Source organism: Pogoniulus pusillus, chromosome 16, assembly GCF_015220805.1.
Source record: "Pogoniulus pusillus isolate bPogPus1 chromosome 16, bPogPus1.pri, whole genome shotgun sequence".
In the NCBI taxonomy this organism is placed as follows: Eukaryota; Metazoa; Chordata; class Aves; order Piciformes; family Lybiidae; genus Pogoniulus; species Pogoniulus pusillus.
The window spans coordinates 15,241,334-15,267,246 of NC_087279.1; the positions used below are offsets into that span (position 1 = coordinate 15,241,334).

General features: G+C 38.0%; 1 protein-coding gene across 5 annotated transcripts in view; it reads right to left on the minus strand.

Moving 5' to 3' along the window:
* Positions 1 to 25,913, minus strand: part of ERC2 (ELKS/RAB6-interacting/CAST family member 2) — a 486,963-nt gene that overhangs the window by 182,735 nt on the left and 278,315 nt on the right. The window lies entirely within an intron of this gene.

Sequence of the window (25,913 nt, forward strand, 5' to 3'; positions counted from 1 at the left end):
CTTCAGGAAATCAGTAATAAGGTTCTAAGCTGTAGTTATTCACTATGATAGCATACGAGCAGCAGGATAACATAAAGTTTATATTACTTGAACGAATTCTTGCTTCAAGATTATCTTATTAGCAGTATTACATAAAAGAATATAACAAGAACACTGTCAGTTCAATCACCCAGTCAAGTAATTTACTTATTAGGTTACTCTTTCAATATTACTGAGGTCTCATGGTCAGAGGGCAAAAAAACCCCGCTCTCTAGTTCAAGCACTTTCATTGCCAATCACCCAATACAAAGTTTAAGGAATACTATTTGCAGTAGATTCTAATGTAAACAGCAGCAGCACAATAATCATATACCACAGAAGTCACATAATCCTACTAAAATGGAACAAAACCTCATTTTCAAGACACAACCAAACATACACACATATTGATGCAAAAAAAGCAGCCTACATTTCCTTAAGTGGAAGAATATTTTATCCTTGTTTTAACAAAACATACTCTAGTTGTAAATGCAGTAAGAGCTGTGTAGTGCCGGAGTCCAATGGTGCAAAAATGCTGAAGTGTGAACAATTGCATTTCCATCAGCTGATTATAAAATAGTGTTTCTACCAATTTTCAGTTATTTTCAGGAGAACAGAAGTGATTCTTGTAAAATATGGTAGGAATAGAATTGAGTTGTTCAGTTAGAAGAAATCTACAATAATCATATAGTCCAACTGCTTGACCACACCAGGGCTGACCGGTAGTTATTAAGGCCGTTGTCCAAATGCCTCTTAAACACTGACAGGCTTGAGGCATGAACTATCCCTCTAAGAAGCCTGTTTCAGTGTTTGACCACCCTCTCGGTAGCTGTTACGTATTGATCTGCTAATAACTACCAACAAAAAAAGTCCAGTAAAGAACTGCAACAGATTATGCCCTACCACTTCCAAGTAAAACAGCCTCAAACTTCTGCTTGCAAAGACAAGCTTTTGGATTATGCACCTCTCTCACAATCAGCTCTTCACTGGCAGACCTTCCAAAGGACAATATCTCCAAGATTCAGTAGTTCACACAAACTACAGGTACTCCACTGTCTATACATCCATTCTTCGGAAACACTTAACACACCTACAAGATTCTGCTCCTTTACTGTGACAGATTCACCAGGCATCCTTTCAACCTTCCACATAGTCTGCAGCAGCATCTACAGCAATTTTACAATACATGTTGAATGCTCCACCAACCATTTCCCAAGCTATATACTTGAGCTGAACTATGCCCACAGTGACTACAGCATATGCCTTTTGAAGTCCAAGCCAATTTTCCCTTTTGCTCTGCTTCCTCCTTGTAGCTTTATGTCTGTAGCTGGTACAAAGGTGGTTCATTCCAATCATAAGTCATAAACTGAACCACCATACTGAGTGCAAGACCAATTGTCAAGATGATAAAGCAAAAAAAAAAATCTGAAAGTTTCTACTAATCTAGAAACATTCTTGAGTGCCCAACTTTATGTACAGCTCCATGTAATCACCATGTGATAACACTTCTAGAAATCTCAGGTTGAAAAATGACTATTAAACTGTGACTTCAGAATCCTGAGAAAGCTCTAGAAAAGCAGAGATCAGAACTAAAATACATTAAACTTTATTCCACTAACATAAATAACTTTTTTTTGCTGGGTTTGCCGCTCCTTTCAGTCATTTACTTTGCTCTATACTATACTGTCAGGTATACACCCAAACTTCAGATAGTACTGCTTTTAGAATACCATATGCACTGGTTAGGAATTTTGGGTCCTGACTAGTGTATGCAACACCTAATTTCCCAAACTAAGCATTTTGTTCTTTAATGTTCCGTACATTCTTGCTACCTCTTCCTGCTATTCCCAAATACAAAGTAATTTCGATCAAGGTCTATTGTAAAATATAGATATCAAATAAATTCTGTAGAATAAAATTCAGTGTTCACTTTATTACATCAATACATGCAGCATCATACCAAGACGCATTGATCTAGGGTAGAGTGTCCCTGCCCATGGCAGGGGGGTTGGAACTAGATGATCCTTGTGGTCCCTTCCAACCCTGACTGATTCTATGATTCTACATTGTGAAATTCATATGCTGTTAAACAAACAAAGAAAAAAAATCTAAGTGTGGATCTTTAGGTTTAAGAGTTACAAAAGAGCAGAAGGCACCAAGCACATGCACACAGATCTGCTAAATCCAAGTATTTCAATCACAGATTGGCATTACATGTCAGCACACTATATTTTTCTCACTTCAACTTTGTTTTCCATGTTGACTTTAATTTTTTTTTATTTGCTTGGTATATTGAACCCCAGCTCAGAATAAACAGATTCAAATAAACACAATTCAGTGCCAGAATTGCCACAGGCACATATTTTTCTTTCAGTGGTCCTGGGAAGTGGTTTGTTAAGCTATTGTTCTCAATTAAAAACTCATGTGTTTGTTCAGTACAATATGGGTCGCTGCTTTGAGTGAAAGATTCCCTTGACATGGCAAAACCTCTAATTGTAACAAGTCCATGCCAAGTATGTTTAACCAGATGCAGTCCTGGGTTTGATTAGCAGCCACTGGATTCCATGTACAATCAGATAATGATGGTTTTGCTTCTCTGCTGAGAAAACATCCTCAGCTTTTAATCAAGTATGTATGTGTATCTATATATATATGTATGTATATATCTAAAAACCTCTATACACATAATTATGAGCTGAACAACTATTTTAAAACTAGAGTTCATCTCAACTTACGTGACCTTTGACTGTTTTAATCTTAGGAGGACCTGTGCAATACCAACTAAAAATAAATGGAATAAAATATTTATTTTGGCAGATACCATATAGATACAGCAAAGAGACATGTGGTGCATGGAAATTTTTTACCACACATGTAGAGAGAAGAAAAGGCTCTGGAATACATTTTTGTTTTCCCACTTGTGGGATAGCATCTATTGGATAATGATGATATTAGGACTGCAAAGACACGTGCCATTTTGGAACAACATTCCAATACTCCTTAACTATGCCTGAGGGAAGGTGGTGAAGGTTGGTGTTTATTTTATGTAAGAGTGGATACTCCTTAAATTTGCTGATATGATTTCAATAATATTTTAGACTTCTTCTATTGGCATTTATTTTTGTTTTATTTGCACATATTCAATAAAGGTTATTAGTAGAAACTAATAAGCCAAAATTATATCCTTTTTTTTAAGTCTGAACATCTTTATTCCAGAAGTACAGTATTATCTTAAATACCCAAACCAACATAATCTGTCAGATAAAGTAAGAAATAAATGTCCTTCTACACACTACTTAACATCTTCAATTTTGTCCTGTTCTGATCTGGTTTCTTTTGTTCAAAAATCACAGAACTGAGAACAAATCACACTGTGAAAAATATTAAAAGTAACATGCAGTGAAGTTCAATCTAGAATAAATCTAAATCAAAATCAAATTTTAAACTACCTAAATGACAGTTAGACTAAAGAATGGTAGGAAGAAATTCTCCCAGTTTTTAAATATTTATCTTCCACAAACAGCAACAACATATTCTGTAGTACTGTCAATGGCATCTTTCCCCATACACTAACATATGAAAGCATGTTTACCTCTACATAAACTAGCACTGATCTTTCACTGAGAAGCATGTGTGTAGAATTAGCTTCATAAAGTACATAAAAATAAAGAAACTAAACATAAAAGTACATGAATAATTAATAAGGTGGTTATTTTTTAAACTTCCTTGGTGAGATTAATAGAAGTCTTAATTTAATCAGGTCAGGGACACTGTATGTAAACGTATTGGGGGCCTGGCTTCTGTCATTCCCATTCATAAGCAGCTGAGAGAGATATAGGAAAGTTACTTGTGCTTTTTACCCGAGTCTTTAGACAAGCTGATTCTAACACACAATGTCAAGTTGTCTATCATATTAACATGAACATAGTGAGAACAGAAACTGAAAAACAACTTAAGGCACTATACAGTTTACAGCATTGAGCTACTAAAAATACTTCCCTCTGACAGCATAAAAAACATTTATAATTTTCCTCACTTAAACTTTTCCTTCCCCACAGTGAAAGCTAATGCTTTGTAGTATTTCAGACTGTACTTAAAGTTTCAGCAACTTTTAAAAAGTAGTGGCATCTCCTCATCAGACACTTCACAATGAATTTTCATCATGTAGATAAGCAGGTAAAACAAGGTTGAGAAGCACTCAAATGTCAATACACTTTCTTGGAGCTTCTTCAGCTAAGAGTCTTTCTTACATTTACTTTGCAAAGCAGAGGATTTGGGGGCTGGGAGGAAGAATTGTACCGCTCTGTATCTACACTGCAGTACTAGTGCTGTGTTATGCTACATCATAATTCTATGGATACCTATTAATTCCCTCCTTCCCAGCTCTGTTCTTGATTTGCATATCTCAATGTTATTGCCACTGTGCGGTCTTAATTTCCTAGCAAGTTGTCAATAAAGCGTGTCCTAAATTAAGTCATGTTATGTGTAATTTAGCAGCTCACAATTTGAAATACATATAATAATACTTAAAACATGATCAACATTCTAGATTTCATATATGTAAGAAACATCAGGGAAAAAAGTGGTGTTTACAGGTAATCTGGGAGAACAGCAATCCTCCCTATCCCGCCTTCATGAGACACGACACAAGGCTACAGATGTAAGCTGTAACTACACTCTCTTCACTTTACCACTGCAACCTGACTACTTGTAGTACCTTGGTTATTTTTTACGTTATGCTAAGGTGTTTCTGAAAGGTTTTCTTCAATTCAGACAGTTACAGGTGTGATAAAGCTAGGGAAAAGCATTGCAAAAATTACAGTTGCAAAACAAAGATTAAGTTTCTGCATTTTCAGGAGATTAAAGATGGATGGTGGGAAATCAAGTAATTGAACAAAGGCTCTAGGATGCAGAACAGGAGAGTGCATAGTTTCTGACTCCCAGCTGTGTTCACCTTTCTGTAAAAGTAAGAGAAGATGCAAAACCAGTGGATTCCCATGGAAGAATAAGAAATGCTTCTACCACTGCACTTCCCAAAGGCTCTACTTGTTGTGGACTGCTGGTTTAGAACACTAATTGACATTGCAGAGCAGCTCAACCCTGGCATCAGTGGCTACATCTCTCAAGGACAGATCTTGTAATGCAGTACTAGATGCCAGTGGAGCCATCAGCAAATGCTTCTGCCTGGGAAAGGAAACAGCCACTGTAGCCTGAGGATAAAGAAACTTTGGTTTATTATACCATGTATGTGTCTGCGTAAGAGAATTCCACAGTCAACAGACCTCCACTGAGAAAGTCCTGCCACCAGATGTTCATATCAAGGGACTGTTAGTGCACCAGCTGATCTCAATTGCTGCTGGTGGTAGTGGAGGCACTTTTGGCTCTCCTCTTTGAATTGGGCTGTTGTCTCCCTAGGTGGGGCTGTCATTTTCATAATAGATCATTGTATTTCGCAGTAGGAGGCCCACTGTCATGGCCCGAAGTAGGATGGGGAGAATTAAGCTCCTGTTTAATATTTTGTTGTTATGTCATATCTCACAAACAGCATTGTTTCACTCTATAATCTGTGGAGAGATCTCGTGCCTAGGACTTATTTGGAAGAAATAGAATTTTCATATTTGCTTACAAAAATGATTTAGCTTATAAGCCCATGCATACAGAACATAGAACTTAGGAACACTGCCAGAGAGCTGACATGTTACAAAAAAATAATCATAGTGCAGCATATGTGTGGTCTGCTGAACTGAATAAAGGTTTGGTAGCCAGGAACAATTCAATTCCTACCTACTCAGCTACACTACATAGATGCTAACTAAGCTATACTACATGCCAACTGAATTTTCATCATGTAGATAAGCAGGTAAAACAAGGTTGAGAAGCACTCAAATGTCAATACACAAGTTTTTAGCTTCTTCAACTAAGTGTCTTTCTTACATTCACTTTGCAGAGCAGAAGATTTAGGGGCTGGGAGGAAGAATCGTACTGCTCTGTATCTACACTGCAGTACTAGTGCTGTGTTATGCTACATCATAATTCCATAGATACCTATTAATACCCAACTGCTTTTCATTACAAAGCAGTTCCAATCCAAGTATCACATACATTATATATGTACTTCATGGAGTTAAAAACATCTCAGCTATCTAAACAATGTCAATGCAATGAACAGAGATGTGTATTTGCATTGCAAAGCTTCAGGTGCACAGCCTGAAGTAGTGTGAAATTACTGTACTGCCTAATTTTCATGTTGAAAAAAGACTCCAGTAGGAAATTCACTTGAAAAAAAACATACTTCTATTTATCTACCAAAACTGCAAAAGCACTACCTCTCTCCCACACCAGATGCTCAAAGAACTATTACTGATCATCAAGAGGAGGCTGAGAGGGGACCTTATCACTCTCTACAACTACCTAAAAGAAGATCATAGTGAGGCTGGAGCTAGTCTCTTCTCCCAAATTACTAATGATAGGACAAGAGGAAATGGCCTCAAGTTGTATCAGGGGAGGTTTAGATTGGATGTTGGGAGGAAGTTATTTACTGAGCAGGTGGTCAGGCACTGGAACAGGCTGCCCAGGGAGGTGGAGTCACCATCCCTAGAGGTGCTTAAATAAGAGTGAATGTGGTGCTTGAGGCTATGGTCTAGTGATTAAGGATGCTGGCATGAAGGTTGGACTGGATGATCCTGATGGTCCTTTCCAACCATGGCAATTCATAGTGATTAGATGTTGTGCTGAGGGATTTGGTTTAGTCAAGGACTTGTCGGTGTGAAACTAATGATTGGACTTGATGACCGTGAAAGTATTTTCCCATCTAAAGAATTCTGTGATTGTGATCATTAAGATTCCTAAATAGGTAGGTAATGTTGCCTTAGATTCAGCACCATGCAGTTTCCATAGATTACTATTTTTAGATTATCTCAGTGGCAAGCCATGGCATTTCCAGGCATTTATAACATTAACATCCATTCTTAATTCAGAGACTTTGCCTCTAACCTGTTTACACATATTCACAACCCCAGCACATTATTGTAGATGTCAGGAAACTCATCACATGTATCAAACCTATGGTTTCCATACCTTGGGTACATTGTGTAAAGCATTTTTTTAAAGATCATTATACAGAACTCCTAATTCCTGTAATCCTTCTACAATGTAATAAAAACCTCTGAAGTATGACTATACTCACAGCCAAAATATTTCCCAAAATTTGATGGTAATTGAAGTATAGCAACATTTTTTATCTTCTGTTAAACACTGATGAACTACTGATTCTGCTTTTATAGAGATGAAATACTTGGTTTGCTCCACATATAGTTAAGTGTTCTGCATTCTTTTTTTTTTTTTTTTAGCTTAAAGTCAAATGTCAATAGAGTAAAAATTAATGTATTATTTACTACACTTCACAAACACTATTCACAGATTAAAATAAAGCATAAATCCTCCAAGAGGGCTTAATCCATTAAAGACATAGGAAAGCAGTTCAATTTGTCAGAATGGAAGCCATTAACACTGCAAGGTTATGCAAATATGGCAGATGACTGAGAAAGTGCAGGCCACCCCCACTGTTTCAAACACAAACAAACTCTGTATGAAATGAGCAGGTAACATATTTGTTGGGTAGGGAAGGAAGGTAAGTAAACACAAATACTTTTAATCCTTTAAACAGGAACAATTTCAGTAATTCTACAAACACCATTAATGCTTGTTCTAAATAGCTAACAGTTTTTCTGGCCTCTGAGGTTCCCTAGAGAGAGGAAAGCTTGAGAATCTCATGACATTTTATCTGTGTGGAATTGGCACATCAATCGCTATTTACAGACCTATAGGAAGTACTTAATATAGTCCAAGTATAAATATAGGTAGATTAATAATATTGCTAATGAATAATATTCCTGACATGGAAAACCTTTCATTTTAAAATAATGTGATTTTCTTGGCTCACTCTGGTCAATAATTGGTTTTTATATGCACGAAGCCCTAAACAGCAGAAGGAGGTTAAAGGATCTTTCATATCAGTGACAAAGAAACAAAATCTCTCTATGCGCATTTATGTCTTCTATAGGTGCAGACAGACACAGACAAACTGGCAACGATCTTGCAAAACTTAGTAAACAAAATTTTGAAGTGAATCATAGAGGTTTACAAGTCAGTACATCCCTGTAAGGACTTTGAATCTGCGTCGTTTCTCTGTATTGCTGTTGTTATCTGGACCTTTCATGCACAGAGGTGCTTTCTTTTAAACCTGAGTGTGGATAAATACTTAGTCAAAGAACTTGTGAAGGGACAGAGTGTATTGCCTTGGGAAAGAAACATGAATGCCTTTGGAAGAGCTGCTGATAAGCATAAAATGGGTCATTAAAAGAAATACAGGAATGTGTAACTCTATGTGCAGAGGAAAAGGAAAGAAAGAAACACCAAATCAATTTCAACAATGCTTTAACAGTTGGATTACCCAGAAATACTGGAGAAAAATTACACTGTACAGGACTAAGACCCTCATTATCTCTATGTAGCATTAGGGAAAGAGCCAGGCATAAATTTCACTACACTGAACACGTGCAAACAGCTTTACATTCTGCTTTTTGATTGTTTGGCATGGAAAGCTTTTTATTCCAAATTAAAAAAAAAAAAAAAAAAAAAAAAAAAAAAAAAAAAGGTGGTTCATGTAGCTTGCCATAGAACCCCAACAGATGACTACAAGTAACTTTGAGGTAATGGATATATTTTAGACAGCATATCCAAACAGAAGGTCAAAGAGATGATAAATTGTGAGAGAGTACTTGTAGCAAGCTTCTAGCTTTCACTGGGCAATTTCAGAAGGAAGACAAAGAGAACAGAGTTGTTTACAGCCTCTGTTTTTTCAGTAGTAGAATGCTGAACTCTAGAGAACTGAAACTTCCTTCACAAACTTTATCGGCTCAAGTTATCATTACAACTGAACAACCCCTAGAGTACCTTTTGACCAGTGACCTTTTTCCAGCTGTCCATCTCACTTGATTTCAGATTTTCCACAAGTACATGAAACAGAATCTTTCTAAGGTTGAACTTTCATTTTTTTCCCCAGCTTGCTCTAACCTATATTGCTATTTCCAGCTTCTGAAATGGGCGTTTTTCCCAACTCAGATTTGCAACTGTTTGTCCTCCAACGCCTTCACAACTTAGAGTGAATGAACATTTCACATCCTATCAGGAAAGTCCAACCATGGATCACTTTTTCTTAAGTTGGCCCCAGCCATGCAAAACAGAACTTCCTACCAGACCTCTCATAGCTTAGAAAGAAGAGAATGGCATAGATGATGATTACTAGCATTGCTGCTTTCACTGGGCTATAACATGAATAAAAATACAAACCATACATGACATAGAAAAAACATTTATCAAACACTAATATTTTTTCACCATTAAAATGCTTATGTATTCCATCTGCCAAAGCAATCTAAGAGAAACTTTTCCTTCCATAGATTAATTTGACTACTTCCTACCCTCTCACCCTCCCTTGCTCCAATAATTCAGTCTACACATTCCTGCTAACAACCTTTCTTAAAAGGTAGAAAAAGATATGGAGCTATAGGAAATGCTTCTCTGAAGTTTCACTAATGAGGATGCAGATCTTAAGGCTCTTGCTGCTATTGGACTCATTTGTATTTTTTATGACCTGATGCACTAGTGGGTAGAAAAGACACAGACTCTCTACTGGCAGATTAACCAGCCCTTTAAGGGTGCCTGCTATTAATTTTTATTATTCATCTGCACATATGTCTCTGCCCAACTGAGTCATGAGTACTGCTCCTTGCAGCTCACTTCATTTAACCAGAAGTTTCTTAACACTGAAATCTGTCAGCTTTTGTTCATCCAGCACCCAAATTCTAGTTACAATCTAGTTGAAGATCAGATTTTTATTTCCACTAGTAGGAATAAAATGTCTGATATTGAAATGTTAATGTAACAAACAGTATTTATTGACCATTTGTTTATTCACTACATACTACAGACATGGTTCTTGAAACAAATGGTACCTCTGTTATTTTCCCATCTAAGAAACGTGACTCAAGCACAAAAATCAATGTCAAAAGAACCACTTGGTACAGAAATCAGTTCTTTCCTTAATGAGGCAGGATGTTTGCTCTCAACATGATTTTTTTATCTGGTGCTCAGTTATTCTGTCACTGTTATTATTCTAAGGGTTAGCCACCTGAAGGAATGTAACTGAAGAAGACTTTTTCCTCATAATTTTGCAAGACTGTGGAAATCAGAAAAAGGTAAAATTAAACCACAAATCATGTATTAAGGCATAAAACTGACTAAGGCCTATCCCTTTCTATATGCCAAAAATCAGTGACTTCATGTAGAAGCCTTTCAGAATGTTCCAATTACTGCTTGACAAGAAGACCTAGAAAACAATTATGGATCCTTCAATTGAAGGCACACTCAAATCTTCTGCCTCACAGATGGCAGGAAAATTATTATCAAAAGGAGAAAAATTACATATGTGAAGATGAATGGGCTGCCCAGGTTGGTGATGGAGTCACCGTCCCTGGACGTGTTGAAGACTGGATAAGGCACTTAGTGCCATGGTCTAGTTGACTGGGTGGGGCTGGGTGCTAGGTTGGACTGGATGATCTTGGAGGTCTCTCCCAACCTGGTTGATTCTAGGATTCTATGCTGGATCAAGCTTTCTGCTACAAGGCTCCAATTTTGCAAACGTAACAGTGTCTGAGCACTAACAATAATCAGCGTTCAAAGGAATTTTTTAGACCAAACTTTCATGTCTCTGTTCAAGAGATTTGTTTTGCTTTTAACCAATTAAAAGTCTGGAACTCCTGCCTGAGCCAAAAATACTTAACTAAATGTATCACTTTCCAGTGGCAGAGTAAACATCTGGAAATATTCTAAGCCTCAATTGACATGCTACTGTCAGAGGAACTTTCCTAACATCAGACAGTGCAATGAACACTCTGGAGGGACACAGATTTTTTTCTGGCTACCTCATATTTTCTCAACTGAAGTTGCCACAAAATCTATCTAAAAACTCCAAGATGCCCAAGCAATGGCAACCAAGGAGGTGTTTGACTCAGAACTACATCAGAAATAGCTTCAGAACCAGAGACAACACTATCCTTAACTTAGAGCACAGCCCTACATTAAAGGGCTAACAGAGTGAACATTGAAGTGTCTTGGTTACTAAACATAATTTTATTACTATGGCAGCCTAAATATTGAAACTCTCCTCTTGGTAGCATGTGCTTCAGTTTAAATTTCTCACCAAGAGCTTACAAACATGAAAATAAGGTTGCAAGGTAACAGAATTGACAATGTACTCATTAGTGAGTTTAACAAATGAAGGTAGGGGTGCTATGACTTTCATAGGGTACTGCTTTGACGTGGGATGATAACAGCCCTTCCACTGCCCTCAGAACTCTAAAATAAAAGGGGTTTGGTTTCTGACCAGACACAACTACTCTGTTTTTACATGTATAAAGAACTTCAAAAAATGTAGAAAGACTAAAGTAGTTACAACGGAAACAGCTTTAGTTCACAAAGTAGAAATGACTACGTGAAGCCAATGCAAAAAAGAGAACTATTTCTACTAGGGAAGAAGTCAGTAACACCAATGCAAATGATATAAAAAATAATCTAACTTTACTGAAAAAAAAACATATAGGCCAAAGAGCAACAAGAGCAAACTACTGTATTTATTATTTAAAGCTTGCTGCTTTCTAGCTACCTGGCCTTTCAACTTTAAAAATAAGTATTATTCAAAATCTCAGGGAAAAAGATACTTCTGACATCAAAGGTTGAGTCACTTTTTTCTTTCTCCGATGCTGGTTGTGATCCACTTGTGTTTTGTTAAAATTTAGCCTCACAGAACAGTAAAATTAGTGGAAGAAAAAACTTGGCAAAAGCCATCTGCAATGAAGTACTGAATGAATGCTGTTATCTAGTAAACAAGAAATAAATTAGGGGTAAACTGACTGCTGGGAGAAGTATCATCATACATTTAAATCAACATTTTCTTAATTAAGCTTCTTTGCAAACATCTTGAAACAGCCCATCAAAACAAAAATAAAGTCACTGCAATACGGATTTTAACAGCTATATCAACAATATAATTAAAAGAGAGAGCAAATGAAAGACTACAATCTACAATAGAATCTGAGTTTGTGAGATGGCTACCTCTTTAAACTGGGGTTATTACAGCTTTCTTTAGTTACAAATCATTCTCTAAGCCAATAGAATTTTATACTTGTTAATCACTTTTGAACAAAATTATTCTCAGATTGCTTCATATTGGTACCCACTTTTCTGCTTTGACTTTCCACTGCACCACTGAACCACTTGAGAGGTATTAAAATAATCAAAATTTATTCTTATCATCAAAATTCTATCCTTCACTCCAAGTTCACTTTATGTTGGAGTCCTTAGATGCCCACATCAACGGTATGACAGACAGATAAGTATGCACTTTTCCCCAGAATACACCAAAATGCTGCATTTTCTCCATAGGAATCCCGAGCAACTCAGAAATAAGTGGGGGGAGGAAGGGCTGAATTCTTAAATTTCTATCCTCAGACCTTCTTTTCCCAAAGGAACTGTGAAAAAAAAAAACCTGTAGTTTCACCTACGAAAAAGACAACCAAGCAAAACCAAACACTACATTAAAAAAAACAAAAGCAAACAAAAAAAAATCCCCCAAAACACAATCACACAAACCCCACCATTCCCCAGGGTCGTACTTCTGCAGCAATGGGAAGCAGCACACGTTACAGCAACAGGTTCTGCATGCTTAGCTCTTTAGTATATAAAGTCACTTCATCAACCCAATTATTTTTTTCTTTTTTTAACCTTGTTTTTTCCCCCCAAAGTAACTCTAAAGTACTTTAAAACACCTTCATTACAGAAATGATTCAACCAGCACTGCTGCAAACCATGGGAATGTAAAAGCTGTTAAAAATGTATTAAATGCTGTCCATGCCACAAGGGTACTAGTGTAAAATGACCTTAAGTTTAAAGGCTCCCTATGAAGGCAGAACAGTAATCTGCTCTGCTTCTCCTAATGAATAACAAATGGCCCTTCGCAATTCATTTAGCTCAGTACAAGCTGCCATTACAACCCATTTTGTTTTTTTAACTTCATGGTAATGTATCATCTTGCCTGGCTCTATGTCATCTTCTTCAAGGTCACCAAAGGTATGTAACTCCACTCTTAATAATGAAAAAAAGGAGGAAGGAAAAAGAGATATGACAAATTTTGACAAAGCACCAACCAGTCCATTCTGATATACTGTATCACACAGCAAGGTTCATACTTCCTGCAGAAAAATGCTTCCTGTGTTGTGAAGACAGTCAGGAAAAACCACTGAAGTCTTCTTAGAAGAATATTTCTCCTTTTCAACTAATAACTAAAATAGAAAAATATTTCTGAAATAATTCTTTGGGTTTCTATTTACTTACTCTTGACTTTTGTTACGACCCAAACCTAAGAATTTTTAAAGGAATTAAGAGTCCATGAATACTTATCTATATTTCACAGGTACTTAGAAACCTGTATTATGTTGCTATGGACAATTAGCCTTTTATCCAATTTTAGTTGGTAGTTTAACTCACCACCCTAAGGTTTTAATTATCCCCTCGCAGTCTGCATGCTTCAGCCTCAATTCGTGCAGCTGGAAATCTGCCTCAGTGATGTTATAACCTTGTTAATGTAACAAAAGAGCAGTTTACTTAAAACTGTACTGACTGTGGACTTAAGCCAAATTTACTTGAAAGAGGAAAGAGACTGTCAAAAATCCTACAATAAACACAGAAATGCAGTTCTTTCATAACCTTCACCTTAATTCATATAGACAAGCAATTTACATGTAAGTGGATTCATATGGCTCGTGAGGGGCCTCCTCCTGGAGCTGAACTATTTTTTGTTCTCTACCCCCCTCCTTAAGGGAAAAAAACCCTCCAACAGCTCACCTTACAGAAACGGCAGAGTACCTGCAATCCTTTTAATCACAATAAAACATAATTACGATAAACATTTATAAAGCTAGTCAGTACCAATAAAGGCAGCATAAGTTCACCAAGCTAACTTCCAGTAACTTCAGCTAGTCCTTTCTCAAGTACGCATTTTACACTCAGTAACGGTTTTATTTGAAGAGTGCAAAGTTGCACTTATAATGAGGTAATAGTTACATTAGCCTTAAATGGAAGCTGCCTGTCATACACTGACATCCCCCATTCACTCAGTTGCCAAATTACAGCAGGGATTTCCTAAATTCATCTGTTAATTAGATGAATTTTTAGGCTGGATGCTAACAACGGCGTACGTTATACTAAACAAAGCATCACAGTGTTGAAGGGAGATCTCTCTAAGAGCAGAAAAAAAATATATGCTATTTCTTAACAAAACTGTGAAAATACTTTCAATCATGATTGGATCCTTGCACAATTCTTCTTTACTGTGAAAATACTTCCAATCATGATTGGATCCTTCTACAATTCTTTTTTACTGTGAAAATACTTTTAATGATGATTGGATCCCTGTACAATTCTTTTTTAAGAGGGGATCCAATGGGAGGGGCAGTTGTGAGCAGCTGGGGTGTACACCTGTACACAGCTGCTAAACCATAAAAGACTGTTTCAATTTCACTGCTTTTCTTTCAGCTGTTGACAAAATAATCCAGGTGCATGAGGAGGGTAATGGGCACCAAACACAAAACTGGAAAGCTCTCAGGTTTTTTTTTTTTCATGCATGCCAAAATCTTGGAATATTTTTCAACAGTTGAAAAGTCATGAATGTCAGAGTATTTTTCACCGTTAGGAGAGTATCAGGTTGCTGTATGTCATATGATGACCTACCACACTTTTTGGGCTTCTATTTTTTAGGCCTTATGTAATAACAGCTACTTTTCCGCTACTGATTTTTACACTAGTCCCAACATCAGCTCCTGCTCTAAACCCTACAGACCTAAGCTACTTGCCTGATGTTTCCAGATCACACTGAGTTTCTGGAGACCTAGATGAGATACTCCACCTCAACAGAAATAGTCATTAGTGATCAAATATAGTAAAATCCCTGAAATAGAGCTAAGTTTTCAGACCAAGGGGGTTTTAGAGCTCAGATCTCTATTGCTATTACCTGCAACACTCCTCCCCATCAGTCCTTTGGACAGATCTTGCTGTAACATGCAGACAGCTGAACGTAACTGCTATGAGGTCCCCTCACTACTGCTAACAGATTGATGCAATAAGGTCTTACAGTCTGATCAGACTGAACTTGATCCAAAACTCTAAGGCAGGATATGAAAATCACATTATTATGGATGTAGGCTTAAGTGGAATTAGAATTCATTCAATAACTTGTATTCACAATCCACACAATGTAAAGATTTGAAAGTATCTAGGATAGATTTGATTCTGTGTTGCACAGAGATGACCTACCAATACTGTCCTATAAAACCAAATTTCAGCTTTTTCTGCTCAGTACCTATCTCTTTTTTCCTAACCACAAATAAAGCTCAGGGGAGTTGAAAAACAGAAGGAAAATGTAGCACATTTAGTGACTGTTTTTCTTAGCTCAATCTACATTTTTCCTGCTACCTCGAAGACAAGAACCACATAAGCTAAACTTCAAAGCATGCAAGTATTGGGAAGCAGTATCGTGATTCTCAGAGGCTAATTTAGTGTGCTCTCATTTTGAGTAGTTGAACGTTAAAAAGATAAGCTACATGTTTGAGGTAGGTATGGCTACAAATTAGGAAGAGATTAACCACAAAAAAAAAGGTATATTTACATCTCTAATCTAAGCCACTAAGTTGCAAATCCTCCCGTAGTGCCTACATATTTACAATATGAAAACTGGATAGGTTTTGAGAAATTCACTATTAAATATAAGGAAAAAATGTACCAAATCTTTCACCTGCATTCCCAATATACTTTAAAATATTACATTGCAACATAATAAGCACAGTACTCCTATTTAGATTACTGAAACTACTCTACAAATGCAACATTCCTGCTCACCAGGACTGAAAAAAAGTATCTTTCCACAAACAATATTTTGCATAAGTTTGTGCTGCCACCAAGCTGTTCTTTCACCTTGAAAAGTTTACCTATTCAGTTGAAGCCACATCACCCTAAGGGAAGCAAACCAAGGTGTCCTTTTAAGGGGATGTTTATCCTTTACAAAACAGATTGACTGTAAGATGTAGCACAGACTTTTATATAATGTACCTTCTTAGGGTAGGCTTTCCTTTGCTAAGATACCCTGGTACACTGCACAACAGTGTGGATGTAGCCCAGTTAGTTCACAATCACAGAAAACTGAGATGAGCTCAACCTAACTTCCACCGTAATCATGTAAGTCAACATCTGTCAGTCTCTGTTAAACATCAGCACAACATTTAAAGATGTTCATTAGAAATTCAGTGCTGTAGCACAGTATTGCATGCTAGGCCATATTTTTGAATCAGAGAATGGCCTAGGCTGGAAGGCATCTCAAAGATCATCCAGTTCCTACCCCCTGCCATAGACAGGGACACCTCCCACTAAAACAAGTTGTCCAAAGCCTCATCTAGCCTGGCCTTGAACACCTCCAGGGAGGGAGCATCCACAACCTCCCTGGGCAACTTGTTCCAGTGTCTCATAACCCTTATGAAGAACCCTTTCCTAACATCTAGTTTGAATCTCCCCTTTGCCAGTTTAAACCCATTACCTTGTCTTGTCATTACAAGACCTTGTAAATAGTCCCTCCCAAGCCTTCCTGTAGGTCCCCTTCAGATACTGGAAGGCCACTCCAAGATCTCCTTGAAGCCTTCTCTTCTCCAGGCTGAAGAGCTCCAGCTCTCATAGTCTGTCTTCACAGCAGAGGTGCTCCAGCCCTCTGACCATCTTTGTGGCCCTCCTCTGGACTCGCTCTAACAGCTCCATGGCCTTCTTGTGTTGGGGACTCCAGAACTGTACACAGTACTCCAGGTGGGGTCTGACAAGAGCAGGAGGAGAATCCTCTCCATTGCCCTGCTGGCCACACTTGTCTTGATGCAATCCAGGACACAGTTGCTGTCTGGGCTGCACATACACACTGCCAGCTCACATTGAGCTTTTCATCAACCCAGACCTCCAGACCCTTTTCATCAGACCTGCTCTCAGCCATTCACTACCCAGCCTGTATCTGTGCTTGGGATTGTGCTGACCCAGGTGCAGGGCCTCACACTTGGCCTTGTTGAACATCATGAGGTTGGCCTGGCCTCACCTCTCCAGCCTTTCCAGGTCCCTGTGGATGACATCCCTGCCCTCTAGCTAGTTGACTGTACCACACAGCTTAATGTGATCTCCAAACTTCCTGAGGGTGCACTTGGCTTCTCTGTCCACATCAGTGACAAAGATGTTAAACAGCACTGGTGCCAGCACTGACCCCTGAGGGATGCCACTTGTCACTGGTCTCCAGGTGGACATTGTGCCATTGATCACTACTCTCTGCATGCAACCATCCAGCCAATTCCTTATCCAGTGAGTGCTCCATCCATCAAGTCCACGTTTGTCCAGTTTGGTGACCAGCATGTCATGTAGGACAGAGCTAAATCCCTTACTCAGGTCCACGTAGATGATGTCAGTTGCCTTTCCCTTGTCCACTATTGCTGCAATTTCATTATAAAAAGCCACTAAATTTGTCAGGCATGATTTGCCCTAGGTGAAGCCATTGCTGGTTACCACCAATCACCTCTGCTTTGTTTTCCATTTGCCTTAGCAGAGCCTTCAGGAGGATTTGCTCCATGATCTTGCCAGGCACAGAGGTGAAACTGACTGGTCTGTAGTTCCTGAGGTCATCCTTTTTTCCCTTCTTGAAGATGGCTATTATGCTTGCCCTTCTCCAGTCAACAGATCTTCATCACTCTGCCATGACCTTTCAAATATGATGTGCAGTGGTTCAGCAGTTTCATCCGCCAGTTCCCTCAGGACCTGTGGGTGGACCTCATCAGGCCCCATGGACTTGCACACATTCAGATTCCTTAGGTGCTCACAAACACGATCTTCAATTATAGTGGGCAGATCTTCCTTCTCACAGTCCTTACTTTTCCCCTCTGGGACTTGAGCATTGTGGTTGGAGCCCTTGCCATTGAAGACTGTGGCAATGAAGTCATTGAGCACCTCAGCTTTATCCACATCCTTTGCCACCAGCTCTCCATTTCCCTTCTGGAAGGGTCCCACATTCTCCCTTGTCCTCCTTTTCTCACTGATATACCAGAAAAAAGTTCTTCTTTTTCCTCTTATATGAAAGATTCTATTTCTACTACAGTATTTAGACAGTCATTACTTAGATATTGTTGAGAGTTACAACATGATATGTCTTTATTATTCCCTTGTTTACTATGTTAAGACTTGACGACCAGCGAAGGATGACAGCTTGTAATGCCAGGCACTATGCTGAGAGCATTGATCAGTCTTGTCAAGCTTACACTCTAACTAGCTAAGTTATACACAGGTCAGTGTATAAGTAGTGTGAGATTCTCTTGGATTTAAAACAGGCTAATAGTATGTTTCTTTCCCTAAAAGACAAACTATTTGATTTCAAGATAGAGGTATAGACCTCTACAACCATACATTCCAACAGGTGTCATTGTGTCAGGTAAAAGATTAAATCTTATGTCATTACAGGTAGAAAGGCTACCCCAGGAGCTCACACGTTATAAAACATGAGAGAAAGCACATTGAAGAGCATTAATGAATGTTCTCAGACATGAGAAAGCAATGCTTCAAGGTCATCTTGCATCTTATTAGACATGAGAGTACCCAATCAGAGCAAACAAAGCAATAGGAACTTAGATTTCTTTTTCCACAGCACACAGAGAAGCACTTGTTTTGCTGGGGGCACAGGGAGGGGTAGGAATGAGGAAACACAGGAAGGAGTCTGTAGTAGATTTACTTAATGGCACCTAAAGAATAACGGGAAGGCAGAGAAAGCTAACAAAACCATTTCTGGCTGCCACTAAGATGTTCCTGTTTGATTGCTTCTGACGCTGTTCTGTTCTCACTTTATAAGACCTTTACCTTTTAATAATTATATGCATTTCTAAGCACATTTTACATTGTTACACAATATTAAACAACAGTCCAGAAGTTTTGCTTAAATTATTCAAACATTTAAGTGCCTTTGGTTTTCCATTAGCATTATCCCACTGGGAAGACCCTCAACTCATAATCCTTACCATCAAATTGCATGTTCTGGGTCTCAAGTATGCAAGATTTGCCACTGTAAAATGGAAAAAACCTGATCCATCATATTTTGAGGTCTAAAATGCAGAAGCATCTGCTAGAATCATATACATTTGGCTGAGGTTAGGAATATGGGAGCCTGCAGTTGATCAGCGCTACCCTAGGTGTCACGGAGGCCAATGGGAATTACACTAAGAGGGTTTCAGTAGACAAGGGTGTAATTCAGTCAGCTTTAAAAGAAAACCATGAAACAGAAGCCTAACTTCTTCATGGTTTTTTTTACTTCCATCCTCCTACTCCTTCCTTTACGTGTTTTGAACCACTTGTTCTTTTGAGTATGTTATCAGAGGTGGAGGTCTTTGCATTCCTATGCAAGCTGAACTTCAAAACAAATATCATCCTATTTTATCATTTTTATAATTACTGATTTTTTTAGCTAATAAAAGCACTTTTAAGGTAGTTTTAAAATAAACTATGTATAGCTTTGTCAGAATTAGTAATTACAGAGTAATGCAGTATATTGTTCTAGGAAAATGATTTTGCTGCTCATATTTTCTTACATTAAAAAAAAGTTGTGCAATAAAGAGCAGAACAAAAGTGTTTAGTGCTTACATAGCATACATACCAACTTTTTCTTCTTAATCTAAAAAGTTAAGATTGTTAAATGCCACAGTAAGCTAACCTTAAATAAGCTTCCTCAGAAAATAGTAGCATACTTCAAAATATATCTTTCCTTAGGAATTCTCCAGTCCCGGATTACCATTCTTCAGGTTTGTACTACCCTTTCCAGCTTGCCAACATCCATGTTTCATTGAATACTAACTCATAGTCCCTTTCCACTTTCATATAGCATCCTTCTCATCACTGGCCCTTTCGAACACTGCTCCACCTCACATAAATTTAGAATGCTATGAATCAAGATCATTAATTAAATCGAGGTACTTGAAACCCTGACATAGCTATAAGTTAAAAATCAGAAAAAAATTTTAGTTCAACTGCAATAGTTTCTTTGAATGTTCATTTGCATTACAAAAGACTGGAATATTCTACATCTCAAAGCATTCCAGCAGCTTGGGACACCTGTAAACCTGAAGCACTGTTAATCCCATCTATCTCTGAAGTCACTAGAGAATATAGCATAACTGTCATATCCCACTCTAATAACCTGCAATTTAACACAATCATTTTGTCTTTTCTACCACCTTGTAAATCCACCTACAGACTGTAGGGCAACAGAAAATGCAAAGGTTATGGAAAGTGTGGTATTAAGTCTTTCCAGAGTGTATTAATTGACTTAATAAAATTGGTTCTCAAAGAAAAAAAAAGGTTTAAAAATACTCTCATTATTAAATATGTGTGTTTCAGTGTAAGCAAGCAGTGTGGGAAGAAAGCGTTAATACTGCAGAGAGAAAATTAATTTTAGGAATATAGGTCAAGAAAAATTATTATAAAGTAGTCATTTATGGACCTCTTGTCCATGAATTTGTCTAAGTCTTTTCTGAAACAGCTGAGGCCACCGTGCCCTTCTTTCTGAAAGTAAGTTCCAGAAGGTCACCAATCAACCTCTCCATAAAGCTGCACTTCTTTCTCTTTTGAATTGATCACTGATTAACTTCAGCAAGTGCCTGATATTCCTCATGCTGAGGTACCTGGCAAACAACAGTTCTACATTCAGTTTATGCCTTCCTTTGAGATTCTGCAAACTTCAAACACATACTCCCCCTGCCTTCCCCTCCCCAGAGTGAAGAGTCTTTAAGTCTCTCCATCATAAAGCAGCTGCAGAATTCCCTTGATCTCTCTCACCATTCAAGTCCTGGGGAAAACACTTGAGGAGTAAAACCACTATGTGGAATTTCAAGCATAACATGTTTGCTGGAGCACTGTCTTATTTTTCTGAGGAAAAGTACCTGGATGGGTAGAGAACAATGGCAACAACAGAAACAGAAGGGCACTACTAGAATACAGTGGCAACTACCATCAAAGTCCCTTTCTGCCTGGCAGATGCTTCAAATAACATGGATCATAGAAACCTTACATTTCTATCGTTTCTTGAGAACGTTATTCATGGAAACAGATTAATAAAATTAGCTGGTTAAAATCCACAGCCATTTTTTAGATCAAAAAACATATTGCTTGCTTACTTAAAACTATAATATATGTTGCCTGCAATACAAAGCCTTTCTGGTTTGCCTTCAGACAATGCTTCTGTGACATAAGAAGCGCTACTGCCATTCAGTAACGACATTGACTTCCTGGGAGGAAAATACTTTGAAAAGGATGTTACTGCACTATCCCACTGGCTAAATGGAACAGGAAACACAGGCAGAGAAGCTCCTGCTTCCTTTGTTTGAATACCCATGTAAAACCAGGCAAAATAAGTCTCTCCTATCATGTTTTTGAGAAAGCCCAAATTGATCTTACTAACCTTCAATAGCAGGTGACAATGTAGTTTGAAAGCTAATTGCGATCTTAAGAATAAAATGAAGACAGGAAATTCACACTTTCTTTGCATGCTGACAAAATTTCAACCATCACATATCTTAAAGTCACATGAAAATATACTGTTTCTTTTGTCTTAACATATAAGAGTCTGAAGTGACTAGGAACTTGGTGACACTCCTCTATCTTTAAACAAAAGAAGTGCTTTGCCAAGTAAACAGTTCAGCTGTTCTGTTCTCATACAGAGAAACATTTTATTGCTTTGTGCCCCTTCGTTGTTTACAAAAGAAAAACATCTCTTCATTTTAGTAAAGAAAGCTTCTGTTCCAGAGAACAAAGCCTTCATTTGGGTTTCTCTAATCTTTATGGTGTTTGCAAGTTGGTGTCAAAAATGTTAGTCAAGGCATGCTGTGTTACAGGTCTGTGGGGCAAAAGCAGTCACAAGAGACTTTCCACCCAAGTTGGAAGGAGACCACATTACCATTCTAACTACTTCCTATGGAAGTCACAGTTGTATCAACATCCTGCTGTTTTGTTTGTATTTAACTTGGGATATGACTCTCTGCACTCTCAGCATGAATCCTACAATTAAATGGAAGCAGTCCACAGGTTGCTAAAAAACAGTCCAGTGTTCTACATTCAAAATGCTACAATTTTTGAAGCAATCAACTTGCTATCCGTCACTGAACATGTTTATGGCATAACATTACCACAGTGGAAACAAGGCAAAATAACCCTTTTTTTAATAAACTGCTTTCTGAACATTTTTTTTTTCTCCATAGCTATTTATACACTACTGTAACCCAGTAAGTAAGGATATGTTAACAAATTCATGCTAAAGAAATTATCATAGCTATCTCTTAAAATATGGGCTGTATTAGAGTTGACAAAGTAGAAAGAAATATATTTAAATGATCCTATTTTCAAGATAATACTCATTAATGATCTTGAAATCTGACTCTAGTGTACTTGCTTCAATTTCCATTTAAAAAGAGCATCCTTTAATGTCATGTATCCACTACTAACTCAGCCTAGAACAATCCACAGGGTCGGTGCTGGCTCTTTTTGTGATACCCTAGTATTTTGAAAAAGACATAAACTAAGCATTTTTGCCCCTATCTTTTTAGCTAAACCCTATTTGCAATGTACTTTCTTGCTTTCCTCTCTGACAAGAAAGGAGCTGGGGAGGGAGCACTACCTAACTGTAACATGGAAGACAGACAATGTCTACAATGAAGCTATCATTTTAAGTGGCTCTAAAGAGTGAGTTCCAAGCAAACAGACTAGTTTCAACCTTGTATCACCCTGTCAATTTCTTATTCTTTGCTGCTGCGTGAAGAACCCAAAAAAGGAAATTAACTTCATGACTACAGCAAGTAGAGTCCCCACGATTTCATCAGGGATTTTCCTGTCAATGAGTGTCATGCTTCTGGCCTGTATATTCACTGAGCAGGTGAACTGCATACACAATTACTCTGAAATGTTCCAGATGCACTGGATTTACTACTCAGACATTTCAGAAGCACTTTTGACCACAGCTGTACCCACAGCAATGAGAAAGAAACCACTGTTCTGTGGTTGACAGAACCTCTTGGGGTGGAGTAATTAGGACATATATAAAGGAAAACATGTTGACTTCCTCTCCCTTTCCCATCCTAACTGCCGGTTTGATATGGTGATGGATGGAAATAGTAAGAGGAGAATATAAGGCAGGGACATAAACTGATTCGTCCAGATGCGGGAACATATCTAGATTCTCTGGATGTCCAACAGCCCTTGTCAGAACTGCAGCTCCTACTGAGCTGCTACACAGATGCAAAATCCCCATCTTCTAGTGGAGTAAAATTTATGGATGGAAAAAAAGGGATGTGTCTGCAGAAAATCAAGTGAATGGTAAACTAATGCTTCATAAAGCATTTCGACTTCCCTACTAACTCTTGCACTCCAGTTTTACATCTCACAGTCTTGTCCCCTTAGGCTGTGATCCCTGACTTCCGCAATCCATTCAGTCTCTCTTCATCCCTGCAACATCCACAAAAGTCCCCTTGAAGCCATTTAAATACTTGTCTACAGGTGAATTTCCTTTATTAAAAGGAAGGAAGAAAGGAACCACTCAGACCAGATGAGAAATAAATGGCCCAGACACATTCTCTTCCCTGAAACGAAACAAGCTTCCTGCTTACTCTGCATAGCTTCTCATCCTCCGTTTGTCGAACCAAGCTGACCCAGATCATGGTCTTGCACCCAAGACTGGCATCTAGTGGCAAATACAAGTGCCCTTTCCTTGCTTGGCTGAGGAGCTGATCTACTAACCCAGCAGGTAAAAGTACAATATGCATTCAGCTCTTCTGCAAAGAGCAGCAGCTGATGGGACTGAATCCTTGGTGGAAAAAAACTTTTTATCCCCTACTTCCCACAAATATTTCATCCTTGATTATACACAGGTGCTGCTAAATGAATAAAGTAAACACAGAGGAAAACAGAGATAAGCAATATTCATTTATTATTTCCAGTTGGGGGCAGGGGAGCAAGGTGGACATTCTTAAACAAAGGAAGGGATGTTTAATTCTATTCTGTCACTGCAAGAAAATTTACTGCAAAAAACTAATTTATAAATAACTTTTTTTTGGACAGCCCAGCAATTCTCTATTTTTGTTATCGAATGGAAGGACTAGTAGCTGGTTATTTTATTAGGAAACCTTTAATGCTTCATTACTGAAGTAATCTGATTTATTCCACATAAGGGAAAATATATATTCTTCTGGAATTTGTAGTAGATTTCAGGGAAAAGTCACTTCCAACAAAACTGATTCAGCAATACACACAGGTGATGGCATGAACTATCAAAGGCAAGGAAATTGCCTTCAAACTCTTGGCAAGAACTTCATTCAGGGTACTCTGAACACTTCAGAGCACTAAATGTACTGAGTTGACTGCTAAAGAAAATAGTAATTAACTGTTGAATCTTGAAAATTAAGAATCAGCAGATCGAGTTGAAACATAAGGTTCAGACTTTCAGAGGATTAATAAGCAGAAAGATAATTTGAGGGCCTTTAACCAAGAAAACACCAACTTCTACTAACAAAATGTTGGAGTGGGTTGGTGCAGCTGTGGTTTTCTGTTTTGTTTTTAACTTCAGTGGTTCAAAGTTGAAGATTACCTGCATATCATTTAGAAGTTGAACTAACAAAAAAGGTTGTATTAATTTTCACATCTTTTCTCTCATAAGCCATTTCCCTTTCTGACTACTAGCTCTCCAGGTCAAACTTCATCTCTTTCATAGGAAAAATAAATTTGCCTATTTCTAAAAAGATTACCTATCTCAGAGTAAAATCCACTTTCCATAAGGAAAGACATCGATTCCACATTCACATATAAAGCAATTTTAACACTCTATAAATGCTCATTCATCTATTTATACAGTTATATAGCAATTCTGAAGCATCCAAAAAAACCCCTCTGCCACAGCACAGAAACTTCTCCTACTTTGAAGCTCTCTGTATTACAAAATGAATAAGCTTTTTCAGGCAAGCCTTGTGAATCATAGACTCAACCCTTGTGAATCATAGACTCAACCGGGTCGGAAGAGACCTCCAAGATCATCCAGTCCAACCTAGCACCCAGCCCTAGCCAGTCAACTAGACCATGGCACTAAGTGTCCCATCCAGTCTTTTTTTTGAACACCTCCAGGGATGGTGACTCCAACACCTCCCTGGGCAGCTCATTCCAATGGCAAATCACTCTCTCTGTCAAGAACTTCTTCCTGACATCCAACCTATACCTCCCCTGGCACAACTTGAGACTCTGTCCCCTTGTTCTGTTGCTGGTTGCAACTGGAGAACACATAGAGCAGGACTACAAACATCTAAATTCATTGTTTCTGACAAGGTACAAGCATAAGTAGTGTGAGTTTAGCAATATGGGATCCTCTCTTATGGGTCAAACAAACTGCACTTAAGCCTCAGAATTAAATATTTTGTGTAACTTTTAGTGCTTCTTGGGGGGAAGGGCTAAAAAATGTTTTCAGAAGGCTGTGCTCTTTCTTGCAGACTCAGAAAACAAAAATAGTATCTAGGAACAGCAGCTTTGATGTGTATTTCTAAGTACCAATTTTTAAGTTTGGGCCAACTGAATTATTTCTATAGACAATAAACCACAATTTTTAGAAATACTAACATTATTAAAATACTACCAGTACATGGATTTGCTAATGCTCAGAGATAGAAAGAGCACAAAGCACTATGACAATTAGGCAA